The sequence below is a fragment of the Podarcis cretensis genome (genome assembly GCF_951804945.1).
Source record: "Podarcis cretensis genome assembly, chromosome: 4".
NCBI classification, from domain to species: domain Eukaryota; kingdom Metazoa; phylum Chordata; class Lepidosauria; order Squamata; family Lacertidae; genus Podarcis; species Podarcis cretensis.
The window spans coordinates 86984099-86997715 of NC_137173.1; the positions used below are offsets into that span (position 1 = coordinate 86984099).

Genomic DNA, 13617 nt, shown 5'->3' on the forward strand with positions numbered 1-13617 from the left:
GCGTATGTAACCTGAGGTACCACTGTACTTCTTCCAACATCCTGCAAGGGTGGTTCAGATCTTCAGAGAGAGCCATTCTGATGTTTGGAGCTGCCAGGTGGTGAAGAAAAGGCTTATCAGTGGTGGTGCCCTGGCTGAAGAACATGTGTGGCACCAACAGTGTTTTACTTTTTCTGCCAACTTAAAATGTACATGTTCTCTTAGACATTGGTGCAAGGTTAAGTCAATGGAATCTTCTGCAGCATCTTCAGAATCTTTAAAAGGGATTTTTATAACGACTTGTTGTTCACTGTTATAGTGCTAATGGCCCTTGTTTGAATTCCTAGGAGTTATTCCATGTAGGGATGGAGGGAAAATTCAGTTCAGTTGACATTTAAGGATTAAATTTGAACTTTCTGAAACAAGACGGGAGTTGAGATCCAACAACTTATGGAGGGCACCACACTGAGGAAGGGTGGTTTAAGTCACAATTCTGCTCCAATTCTTTTATCATTCACCTTTCATATATGCTTGTCTCAAATGACGTTTTCTAATGAAAATGCTATTATGTGTATGTACGAAATCCAAACTTGATTTCTTAGACGATAGATAGGATGCTAGGAATAACACATCACAATAATATTGCTGCACAACCCCGCTATTGTTTGTTTCTCTACCCTCCTTTAACTGTTTTGCTTAATTCCTTTTTATACGGAAGGAACGTATTAAGCAGGCTTCCTTCTTGCCCGAGAAGGCATTCTGTTACTGTCATTTTATGGGACCAGATTGGTCTCTATTACATTCCCCCTGTTGAGACGTAGCCAGAATGAATTGTAACTGCAGTATGTCCAGCTGTTTTGTAAATAATTCCCATTATTCTTCACATAGTCACTAGAACCTGTGTCACTTCCATCAAGCTCTCTCAGTGGTATGTGTTACCCAAAGCTATTGATTCTGCAGGGATAGAAAGGCCTTTTGTAGAGAATATTGTGACATAATTTGTCTCCATCTCAACAGCTCACTAATTTATATATTCTGGTCTCCTCCAAAACACCCTTTTTGGCTTCTTCACTAAATCAGAAGCAATCTCCCCCCCCCCTCCTTTCTCTCTCTTCCCATTATTTTGCATATGATTACATTGTGCACATGTGATCCCAAGATCAGCACAATTTTATTTATCAAGACGGGCTAATTTCCTAGCTGTAGGTGCAGAGGCGCCTCTGATCATGAAGTTCAGTCAATAAGCTGACTTGAGAAAGTAAGCAATTATGCACTGCCTCTGGGAACATTCTCCCCCACCTTACCGATTTTTGCATACTTGTTATCCCAGGAAAGTATCTGAGAAATTAAAATCCACCGTGATCAAAGTTTCTTGTTTTTTTTCCTTATCAGTTTCCCTTAGCTGTAAACACGGTGCTTGTTACAGTTACTCTGAACACAATTTACAAGCTAACATGTCACTGCTGTTTGTTATATCACTTTCGGCAATGCTACCATCTTGGTGCTTCTAAGCGTGAATCCATTAACAGTGATCCAGTTCAGCACTGGATACAGATCTAGGAATGCATATGTTTTAGAAGGGCGAGTACATTCTATGTTCTGTTCAGCTCATCCACCCAGATTTTTATGTTCAGGGTGGGACTAATAGAACATACGTGGCTATTCAAGAAAGGTGCCCTCAGAACCTGTTAGATACTGGCTCATCTTGGGCAAATAGTGCTTTATCCTGGAATTTCCTCATCTGCGAAGGCCGATTGACTATCTCTACTCCAGTTTTCAGGAGGTGGGCTGAGTTATCGGAGCATTTTGTAACGGATTGTCAGCTCTGTGGTTAAGGATATCAGGAAATTTTGGTGGAAGTGGGGATGGAAACTGCTAATGTTTGCAGAGCATGAGACTCTTAATCTCAGGGCCATGGGTTTGCCCATGGGTTGGGCAAAAGTTTCCTGCATCGCAGGTGGTTGGACTTGATGACCCTCGTGTTCCCGTCCAACGCTGTGACCCCATGATTCTATGATCCCATGACAGAAAAGAAATAAATAGGGAGTACAACTGTCATTTGCTGTTGTTGCTGCTTTGAGACTGCAAGTGATACGTAACTGATTATGTTTACTTTCCCGTTTGAATTGTGTTTCCTATGCAATGAAATTAATGGGGTGGAATGATGTGATTAACCAGTAATTTACATAATTATATAAATGACATAATTTTGCAACAGTGGACAGTGAGATGAATATCCCAGTTGTCGGTGGAATACCAACTGCAGCAGAAAGCGAATACAGTGGTACCTCTGGTTACGTACTTAATTCGTTCCGGAGGTCAGTTCTTAACCTGAAACTGTTCTTAACGTGAAGCACCACTTTAGCTAATGGGGCCTCCCACTGCTGCCGGAGCACAATTTCTGTTTTCTCTTTTTTTAAATAATATTTTTATTAATTTTCCATCAAGAAAAAATACATATCACACCACATTACAACTTTCACAAGTTTTCTCTTTTTTGGACAATTTCTGTTCTCATCCTGAAGCAAAGTTATTAAGCCGAGGTACTACTTCTGGGTTAGCGGAGTCTGTAACCTGAAGCATATGTAACCTGAAGCGTGTGTAATCCGAGGTACCGCTGTAGTCCTATATGTGACATATACAAGGCAGACTTGCCATCTGCAGTTGTGGGATGCTTTCAAAATTTCTTCTGGGTAGAAGTGCTGTAATTTTAAACGATGTTCTTTGACAGCATTCAATAGGGCAGTGGAGGGAGAATTTGAGAAGAACAAGCACATCCAGAGCACTCCTAGTCTCACATCAGCCAGGGGAGAAGTTTGGAGAGGGACAGTTATAGGAAAAATAATTGTAAAAGCTCCAGGGCTCGTGTATTTTCCCTCCCTGGAGGCCTTTGGCTCCTGCAGACTCTCCAAAGACTCTCCCTCTGCAGACTCTCCCTCTTGGAGAACTTTGTGTTATGAGACAGCATACATCTGCAATAAAATAAAATAAAATAAAATAAAATAAAATAAAATAAAATAAAATAAAATAAAATAAAATAAAATAAAATAAAATAAAATAAAATAAAATGGTATGTTTTCCTTCCCCATCCAACAGCAGTCAGTGATGTAGAGTGTTGAACACACAACATTGTATGCCACAGGATATGGGTAAGCATTTTTGGATGTTACAGAATGAAAAGGTGACACTGGCCTGTGGGTGACTGCCGCTTTGGGCATGTATGATTTAGGAGTGTATTCAACGTTAGTCCAACACAGAGCAGACCTGTTGAAAATAATGGACACAATGAACTTAGGTCCGTTAATTTCAATTGGTCTACTCTGAGTAGGGCTGTATATAACCCATTGGGTGGCATTCAACGAAGCAGACCAGTTCAAATTAATGACTCCAACTTTGTCATGTTCCTTGATTTCAGGGGGCCTATTCTGATTAAAACTTACTTGACCAGCCCCCACAATGCCTAGTTCTGGCCTGTAACTGTAGGCTTCCTGTAGCTATAGCAGCAGTTCTCTGCCATGCTCTTAGAAACACAAAATGAAGTGTTGTCCTCTTTGGCCAGCTGTCTCAGACGTCCATTCAAGTGCTTCTGATTGCCTCCTCTCTCCATCATTCTTTCTCACAATAGGCTCTTTGCCAATTCTCTTGATTAACTTGTCAGTCTCCACAGTATCATTCTTAACCTTTGACCCAGGAGACAAATCACTGTCTTGTTAGCTCAGCTCTTTTTCAGAGGAAATCGCTATTTGGAGCGCACGTGGCTCCTTGGCAGATCTTTCGCTCTCATCATATCCAAGCTGCTTCCTCCAGGATCATTTCCCATTTTTGTGGTTGTATTCAGGCATGCGAGTCTGCAACGTAAACACTTGCTGTTTGTCTCATTTCAACACTGACTCGTCTCCTTTTCTTTCTTTCTTTCTTTCTTTCTTTCTTTCTTTCTTTCTTTCTTTCTTTCTTGTCTCCTGGGATGTAGAAATGGTGAAATGTCCATAAAGAACAGCTCTCTCTTGTGCAATGATCATTGGTGATAAATCCTGTTCTCTCAAAATGGCACCACTACTGCCAAGAGCTCACAGACTCAGAGGTACCCTAGAGCAGGGCTGGGGAACCCCTTTCAGCCTGAGGGGCAAATTCTATCCTGGACAGCCATGCAGGGACCACTGGTGGAGGAAGAGGGGTGCGGTAGGTGTGGCCCACCCTGGGTGTCATCCCTGAGGGGGGTTGACATTGGTGCGCCAGCCCCCTGGGATGCTCTTCGTGGGCTCCACCCCCCTGGGACACTCGCCGCTTGACATGATCGGTGCCCCTGTGGGCGGCTAGCCCCGGAGCAGCTAGCTCCGCCTCTGCCAGGGACCACATGCAAGTGGTGGGCGGGGTCAGAGACAAAAGTGGGCGGAGCAACAAATGTAAATCATACCTTTATACAGTGGTGCCTCGCAAGACGAAATTAATCCGTTCCGTGAGGCTCTTCGTATAGCGGTGTTTTCGTCTTGCAAAGCAAGCCCATTGACAGCTTAGCGGATTAGCGCTATTAGCGGTTTAGCGGCTTTTAGCGGATCAGCTGATAAGCGGCTTATCAGCGGATCAGCTGATAAGCGGTTTAGCGGCTTAGGAAAAGGGGGGGGGAAGGGGAAAAAACCCGCAGGAACTCGCAAGACATTTTGTCTTGCGAAGCAAGCCCATAGGGAAATTCGTTTTGCGAAGCGCCTCCAAAACGGAAAACCCTTTCGTCTAGCGGGTTTTCCGTCTTGCAAGGCATTCGTCTTGCGGGACACCACTGTACCATAGACTTGTTTCTGCACATGCTCGTGTAGAAGAGTTTGGATTTGATATCCCGCTTTATCACTAAGGAGTCTCAAAGTGCTAACAATCTCCTTTCCCTTCCTCCCCCACAACAAACACTCTGTGAGGCAAGTGAGGCTGAGAGACTTCAAAGAAGTGTCACTAGCCCAAGGTCACCAAGCAGCTGCATGTGGAGGAGCGGAGACGCGAACCTGGTTCACCAGATTACAAGTCCACCGCTCTTAACCACTACACCACACTGGTTCTGGTGTACCCACCTCTGCCTTCCATCCAGCCAAAAAGAGTTCAGGGGCATGTTCAGCCAGGCAAAAACACTCAAGGTGGGTGTGGCTGGGGAGGGGTGCAGGGGCAGACATAGAAATCTGGAGGGCCGCATTTGCCCCTCTCCGGCTTGAGGTTCTCTGAACTACAGCGTGACATCCCCAGCTGCTTTTAAGCGGGTGGGTCGAAAGCGACATTAGAACCAAGTGCTCCTGCAAGATTGGAGGCTGTGCTCTGCATGGCTCGAACTGCGGACAGCCGCTTCGAACTAACCCATGAAAAATAGGTTAAAGCTCTAATGGTGGTTTTTGTGGTGCACTCCCTGGGAGTCAACAGGGGCAATTTGTGGGCTTCCAAGGGAGTAATTTGGCATTTAGTTAAGTGTAACTAGTGGAATAACATAAAAGAGATATGATAACACCTCTGAGCTTTGCATTAGTTATACTTTGTCAGGTGTGAACTTTACCGTGATGAGCCACTTAAACTTTTATGGAACCTCAGTGTACAGACGCATCAGGAAAGGTGTTTTACTGTAAGAATAAAAGTTAATTTGCCCTGTTGTATATTCTCGGCAAGGAAAGTAGCCTATATAAAATAAGTTATGGTATATAGAGGAACTGGCAAAGGTTTTTTGCAAAAGTCCATGTGAACTGGTATGCTGTAGCCTTTCCGCATTTATCATGTCTCGTATGTCTAATTCCTAAACAAACATTAGCAATCCCGTTTCCCTCTTATATAATATTTTACAGACTTTTCGAGATTCGTAGAGTCCTAGAATTGTAGAATTGGAAGGCACCCTGAGGATCATCTAGTCCAACCCCCTGCAGTGCAGGAATATGCAGCAGTCCTGGGGAAAGAACCTGCAACCTTGGTGTTATCAGAAGTGTAAGACAATGGCTAATAAGACTAGACTGATAATAAGCAGGAAGATTTTGATAACTGTGCCCCTGCCACGATGGACACAGTAGCTGCTTTTAGACACAAAGCCTTAACTCCTTCATCTAAAATTTTCCGAGGTTATGTATGTGAATAAAGGTAAAGGTAAAGGGACCCCGACCATTAGGCCCAGTCATGGCTGACTCTGAGGTTGCGGCGCTCATCTTGCTTTATTGGCCGAGGGAGCTGGCGTACAGCTTCTGGGTCATGTGGCCAGCATGACTAAGCCGCTTCTGGCGAACTAGAGCAGCGCACGGAAATGCCGTTTACCTTCCTGACCGAGCGGTACCTATTTATCTACTTGCACTTTGATGTGCTTTTGAACTGCTAGGTTGGCAGGAGCAGGGACCAAGCAATGGGAGCTCACCCCGTTGCGGGGATTCGAACCACCGACCTTCTGATTGGCTCTGTGGTTTAACCCACAGGGCCTCCCGCATCCCAGATGTATGTGAATGGAGCACTTTTAATACTCAGAAGTGTAATGTTAATAATGAACATGACAATAAAAAGGTTATTGTTAATAAGGAAAGTCTTTCAGTAATAGCCTATGCATGTAGCTTGCAAATTAAGGTTGAGGAATCTGTGGGCATCCAGTTGTTTGACTACAACTCCCATCATCCCTATACAATCTTCATACTGGTTTGGGCTGATGGAAGTTGAGGTTCAACAATATTTAGAGAGCCACTGCCCCATCCTTGTGGTAAACACACCAAAAATTGCAATCTTATTGGATCACATTGTAAAATAAGCTCAGGATATGCTGTTCTTAGGACTAGTGTAGAACTATTTTCATGGTGCATCAGACATTTATCTAAATGGTTCCCTTTCCTCTCTTTTCTACCCTTTAAATATTTCATTGGACTGGTTTTTTTTTAAAAAACCCTACAATTTCTGCTGTGCAATTGATTTAAAAAGATGTGGCATACCTGCAAGATCTTTAGAGACTCTGCAAGATAGCTTTCAATACATTCTACTTCAGGAAATGCAAAAAAAAATCTCTAATTAAAATAACTGCATGGAGGTTGGAATAATAAGTGCCATTTTTCAGGATGAATAAACACACTTCGGAAAAGTTGAAATGGAAATAGGTTTTGACATAACCTTCCTCTTGTCACCCAAATACTTGTTCCAGTTTGTATATATAGCAAATAGGTGTAGGGTTTTTTAAAATAAAAAAGTCAAGTTAGCAACTTGTGCATATTGCAAAACCAGTGGGTGTTTCTAATCACAACCCTGTATATTTAGCTTTTTGTAATCTATGCATTGGTTTATGAAGGTCTGATCCTCTGGGAAGTGCCCACAAATTCACATGATCTCCCCCAAGTGCTAGATTCTGCACAGGAGTCCTTTATTTATCTGAGATTTGTTTTATTCTATTTTTACCCTCATGCAGCCAATCAGTTCTCTGGTGACTCAACATCTGAGGAGGCTCAGAAGCACAAGTTATTCCAGTAATTCTATGGAATAAATTAGGTTCTTTAATGCATTTGCTGATCAGACCTCGGAATAATTTATTCTGTCTGGATTTGCTACCTGGATTTGCAAATTCTGAAAAGGTCCACTACTTGCAAGAGAGCAAAATATTTGCAGTCCTGATGCTTGTTCTTTGATAGCCAAACACTCAATGGTTGCATTACCAAAGTTTTGTAGCATAGATGTGCAGCTCCACAGCTTTTTAGACAAATCCAAAAGCTGCTAGGTTTTCAAAATATCACATTCTGAATTTTGCACATTTGTTGTTTGCGTTTCAAAAGGCATTTGTTTACCTAGAATGGCCACTGTGAAAATAGGATGTTGGACTAAGTTAGTTTTTGGCTATCTCTTTTTGCGTTCTTATGGCTATCTATGGAATATATCTTGTTTAATACATGCAACAGTTCTCTAGATTGTAGCCCATATGTTTTGTAGTACGAGGTAACAATCCAGTTTATCAGGATTCCTGATTTACATTATTCTTTACTCTTTTTTCTCAAAGGGATAGAAATGACTCACACCCTATTAGAAATTCACTATAAACCAAACTGGGACATTGAAACTCTGCATATATTGAAGTGACAATATGGATTACAGCCTTGCTTTCCTTGGAATGGGAATCTGCATACAACAATATTCAGCATATATTGTCATGAAGCAAACAAAATCAGTGGTGGTTTTTCTCTCACAATTTAAGAAATGAGACTCAGTGAAAAAGACTAGAATCATGATGAATACAGGTGTAACCTGAAGATAACAAGATATATCGTGCACATGTGTTTACCACTAGGTAAGATATTTTTATTCTTATTTATCCAAATATATCACTATACAGGTATAAAATGTGCAAGAATGAATTTCTGTGAAAAGATGTAAATTGGGAGGATAATTTCTTCAGCCAACAAGGCAATGCAAGCTTCCTTCATAGAAATGGTTTCTAGCCTGCCAAATTGTTTTCACTCATTTTAATATTGTTATTAATATTTCTGTAACATGCCTTTGCCCACATGGCATAGAGATGGTAAGAAATCCAATAAAAAAACAACAATAACAATAACAAAGAGGCCATACTTGAATCTGCATACAGTGGTGCCCCGCAAGACGAACGCCTTGCAAGACGGAAAACCCGCTAGACGAAAGGGTTTTCCGTTTTGGAGGCGCTTCGCAAAACGAATTTCCCTATGGGCTTGCTTCGCAAGACGAAAATGTCTTGCGAGTTCCTGCGGGTTCCCCCCCCTTTTTCTAAGCCGCTAAGCTGCTTATCAGCTGATCCGATAAGCCGATAAGCCGCTAAAAGCCGCTAATAGCGCTCATAGCGCTAATCCGCTAAGCCGTCAATGGGCTTGCTTTGCAAGACGAAAAAACCGCTAGACGAAGATAATCGCGGAACGGATTCTTTTCGTCTTGCAAGGCACCACTGTATTCACTTAGAAAGAAATCTACCAAATTCAATGACATTTGCTTGCTATGGGTGTGAACACACACATTTTGGGAGGAATTCAATGCCATACTATGTTAAAGTCCCTGACTGGTGCACTATTGTGCTAGTGGAATAGCATGCTCATGAGAAGGCCAGGAAACTAGGGCTGCCATACGTCTGGACATTACTGGAATTTCAAGGGTGGAATTAACATCCGGGGAGAATTTCTGAAGGTGCTGTTTTGGGGTCTTTGAGGTCTTCCTAAAAAAAAGCTCAGCAACTTCCTGGGTGTCCTGATTTTTACTTTTTGAAATATGGCAACCCTAGACACCTTTACCCTGGTATGGCTCCCCTTTATCACATACACAGTCCAACAAGAGAATGACAAAAATCCACCAACAGCATACAAATCAATATGGCTAACCTGATCCAAAACACCCACCCACCCTACTCACACATGAAAAAAAGATCACCACAGCCAATCACAAACAAACAACCACAGCCTAGGCCAACCCCAACCTCTCTCACCACCAAAGGAACACAAGTGAATAGCAGAGAACCTGCACAAGCGATGCTGACACAAAACCCCACATATATTAAATATAATAGAAACATCGCCACCTGACCCCACCCCCACTCACCTTCCCCCCCTCCATTCCTTTCCCCCTCTTCTTCCTAATGTCTCAACAAATGAAACTGACCTGTAAAAATGCTACTTGGAAAGAGGGAGAGAGAGAGAGAGAGAGAGAGAGAGAGAGAGAGATATTGCACATACTTTTGTAAACCAAGAAAATCTTTAATAAAAATACATTTTTTTTAAAAAAAAGAAATATGGCAACCCTACAGGAAGCCAACATGGTTATCACGGCTGGTTGCAAAACAGATTGCTGTGGTCCTGATATTCCTGTTGCACAAGTGGTTTCACAACAAGTTTATGCTAGCGCAATTGTTGCATTGCATTTCATATTGCACAACCATTATTCTCACCCTCACACTAGCGAAACAACTCTTGCCTCAGAGGTTGGATAACACTGAATCTGGGCCTTTTCTTGCATCTAGCCGGAGGTGGAAAGGTAACACTTGGTAGGTAAAAAAGGACCTCTGGATGGTTAAGTCCAGTCAAAGACGACTATGGGGTTGCAGCGCTCATCTTGCTTTCAGGCCAAGGGAGCTGGTGTTTGTCCACAGACAGCTTTTTGGGTCATGTGGCCAGCATAACCAAACTGCTTCTGGTGCAACGGGACACCGTGATGGAAACCAGAGTGCATGGAAGTGCTATTTACCTTCACGCTGCAGCTGTACCTATTTATCTACTTGCACTGGTGTCCTTTCGAGCTGCTGGATTGGCAGGAGTTGGGACAGAGCAATGGGAGCTCACTCTGTTGCGGGGATTCTGGTGGCATTGTGGTCTAAACCACTGAGCCTCTTGGGCTTACAGATCAGAAGGTAACACTTGGACACATATATGCCCACAGACAGAATTCAGAACGTTTTGATACATAATTCTAATTTCATGATTAGGTATGTTAAGATCCTAAACACATCATCATGATTACATTTACTACACAGACATTGAAAAGGAGCATTTTAATGCCCTACACCCACCGATGGAGATCTAGTCACCCACATTTCCAAAATGCCACTAAATGCAAGGGAGTGCCCAGCTACGAAGTCCTGGTGATGATCCTATTCAGCAGGGTGTGGGAGGCCTAAACCCTCTAGTTAACACCACCATTTAGATGTAGGATTATTAGAGCCAAGAGTGCATTACAATTTGTAAAAAAATAAAATTGCATATGCCTTTTATTTTTTGGCAGTTGGACATACAATAAGAAACTATCCTTCTTTTAAACAATATTATAATATAGTCAGATTATATCATATTTCCACCTTCCAGTACTATCTACATAATCCTTCCATCTCTGTGCCATGCAATAACTCTGCGTGTCACTGCGCAGCATCAACCCGTATAGCAATGCCAATATGCACATACCAGGTTAGTTCCCACACAAGTGGGCCTCAATAATTTTGAACAAGAGCATTTTGAGCAAGAGCAACAGTGGTTGCATCCTGTTTTCCATAGCGATGGCTATTAGACAATGGGACACTATTGGCCTAAAGTGGAGTAATTGAGTGTATCTTGTTTGTTAATCAGGCTAGCCAATTTAACTAACGCTGAGCAGCATGTCCATTATATCTACTGACAATGACAACGGAATGGGTTCCACTTTCATCAAAATCAGTTTTGCTTGTCCAATTTATTAAGATGGCCCTGGCTCAATGTTTATAGGCTTTGTGGTTTATCATAATTTATTTGGCTGTCAACCAATTAAACCAATTTTTCATTCAATTAGCTGTGCTCCAGTAATAGATGAATTAATCAATATATCAAACACTGCTTGTACCATCCCTTATCCTGGACAGCTACTTAAAGAGATTTGGTTGTACTGGTGAAGGTAGACTAATTAAACTTAACATTGTTTGCAGTTGTCGGCGTCATAATGCAAATATGATAGCTCTGATACAGCAAGAGAAATTCTTGTGCAGAGGCTGGCATCAATACACATCACTAAGGTGTCATAGGAGCATCTAGAGACACATCTGTATCACAACAGTTATATGGACCCCATTCAATCTGCTTGATATATCTTTTGATGTCCAGGGAGGGGTTTGGACACTATTGGTGTTTGCGACCACAGTTAGACTCCAACCACTGAATGTCTGAAAACTCTGATTCAGTACTAGACATCCTGGATCTGAGAGCAATTTTTAAAAATCTTATAAAGGTAAAGGTAAAGGTACCCCTGCCCATCTCACTCAAGAGGCCAGGGGCCAGCGCTGTCCGGAGACACTTCCGGGTCACGTGGCCAGCGTGACATCGCTGCTCTGGCCAGAGCCAGAGCCAGAGCCGCACACGGAAACGCCGTTTACCTTCCCGCTGGTAAGCGGTCCCTATTTATCTACTTGCACCCGGAGGTGCTTTCGAACTGCTAGGTTGGCAGGCGCTGGGACCGAGCAGCGGGAGCGCACCCCGCCGCAGGGATTCGAACCGCCGACCTTTCGATCGGCAAGCCCTAGGCGCTGAGGCTTTAACCCACAGCGCCACCTGCGTCCTTTATAGCCACCTGCGTCAATCTTATAGAGGGAGATAATTCCATGGATACTTTGAAACATCCCTTCACTGAACTTAAGGATCACCAGTTTACAAATTCATTGTGACATTTGATTATATTTGGACGTTGCCTGGAATTCAGCCACTGGTTTTTCTGAATGATAGTTGGCAAACTCTTGTTCAGAGCCACTATGGCCTACACCACAGGCAGCCAACAACATCCAAATACTAAATATCTGGCTTTCAGTTACAGATGCTTGGAGCTATCCAGCAGAACTGTACCCAGAGTACAGCAGAATTGTGCTGATCCCGTGGGATACCCAAGAGGCAAGGTCCAAGTCCATGGTCAAAGGTGCAATGTGGAGGCAGTCCGTAGTAGCTGAAGCTGGGTGCAGGGCAGGGAGTCGGGTGAAGTCAGGAACAGACTTGCAAGCAGGGAGCCAGGGTGGGTCAGGCAGGAAAGCAGGACAGGGTTCAGGCAGGAACTAGCAACCAACAATGTTGCTCCCACAACTTGGGACTGGGGCTGGCCAGCTTTTATCTGCCCTGAGGCATAGGGTGGCCCCGATCCTCTGGTGACTCGTCTCTCCTGGCCTGGAGGCGAGCACTCCTCCTGCGGGAACTTAGTTCCCTCTGCCTCTCTGCCCTGAGCCTCTGCAGCTCAGGAGAGGCTGGAGGGTTACCAGACCCAGAGGCAACCTCAGCTTCCTCTGGCGGGGCAATGGCTCCTCCATCACCTCAGGAGCCAGAGCAGACTCAGCTGGTGCCTGCACCTGAGGATCCAGCACAGGTGAGGACCCTCTAGGCTCATGCCCCAGCCCCGGCTCAGCTGGTTCTGGAGGCAGGGAATCCTGTGCAGGCTGGGATCCCAGGCCATCACAAGCATAACCTCTGCATTCTACCCTACCTGCTGCTTCAAATCAGCCCTCATGGTAGCCCCACATAAAACATACTGCAATAATCCAACCTCATGTTTGCCAATGCCTAGTAAGTAGAATGGGTCTACTTACCATTCATCATAGCTTAGTGCCCTGGAGGACACCCATTTTTCTGCCATGGGACACAAGTCATCAATGGTAATATGCCAAGGGCAGTGGACAGGGCTGGAGTCAAACATAGACAGGGCTAGAGCCCAAAATCTGGGTAAATTCACCTTCCCCATTTTCTCTTTCTTTCTTCTGCCTCTTTGTTTCTCTCTTTCTCCTACCTGCTTCATTGCATTCCCCCCTCTGACTTCCATTTCACCTGCATGAAATTAGGGTTGCAAGTTGCTCATCTCTGGCTTTCTAGCAGAACCTTGGAGAGACACTGCCAGTCTGTGTATACAAGCCCATAGGCCGAATAAAGCCCAGCAGAGACCCTAATTTGACCCCTGAGAACATTTCCCTCAACCCCACCCAACAGCCCTCATATGTGATGTCAGGTGTGGGGCAGGTAAAGACATGCCTGCAGAGGAACGGTTGGGACTTCAAAGTACACTTCTGATTATTTCTTGGCAAATGGGGCTTTCTCAGAGCTGACAGCAAATCCCACTGGGATTGGGAATGGGACTCCCTCTTGCAGCCAAGAGGTCTTGTTGATTGGTCCTGACAGCATGCCTTCCAAAGGGTTCATAATGATGTCAGGTGATTGACGG

The 13617-nt window shown here is 43.8% G+C and overlaps 1 long non-coding RNA gene across 1 annotated transcript in view; it reads left to right on the top strand.

Moving 5' to 3' along the window:
- LOC307214501 overlaps window positions 1-13617 on the top strand; it is a 215197-nt gene that overhangs the window by 126988 nt on the left and 74592 nt on the right. Inside the window, exon 2 of the long non-coding RNA XR_013838163.1 lies at window positions 7952-8239. This is a non-coding gene — a long non-coding RNA (uncharacterized lncRNA). The remainder of the gene's footprint in view (window positions 1-7951; window positions 8240-13617) is intronic.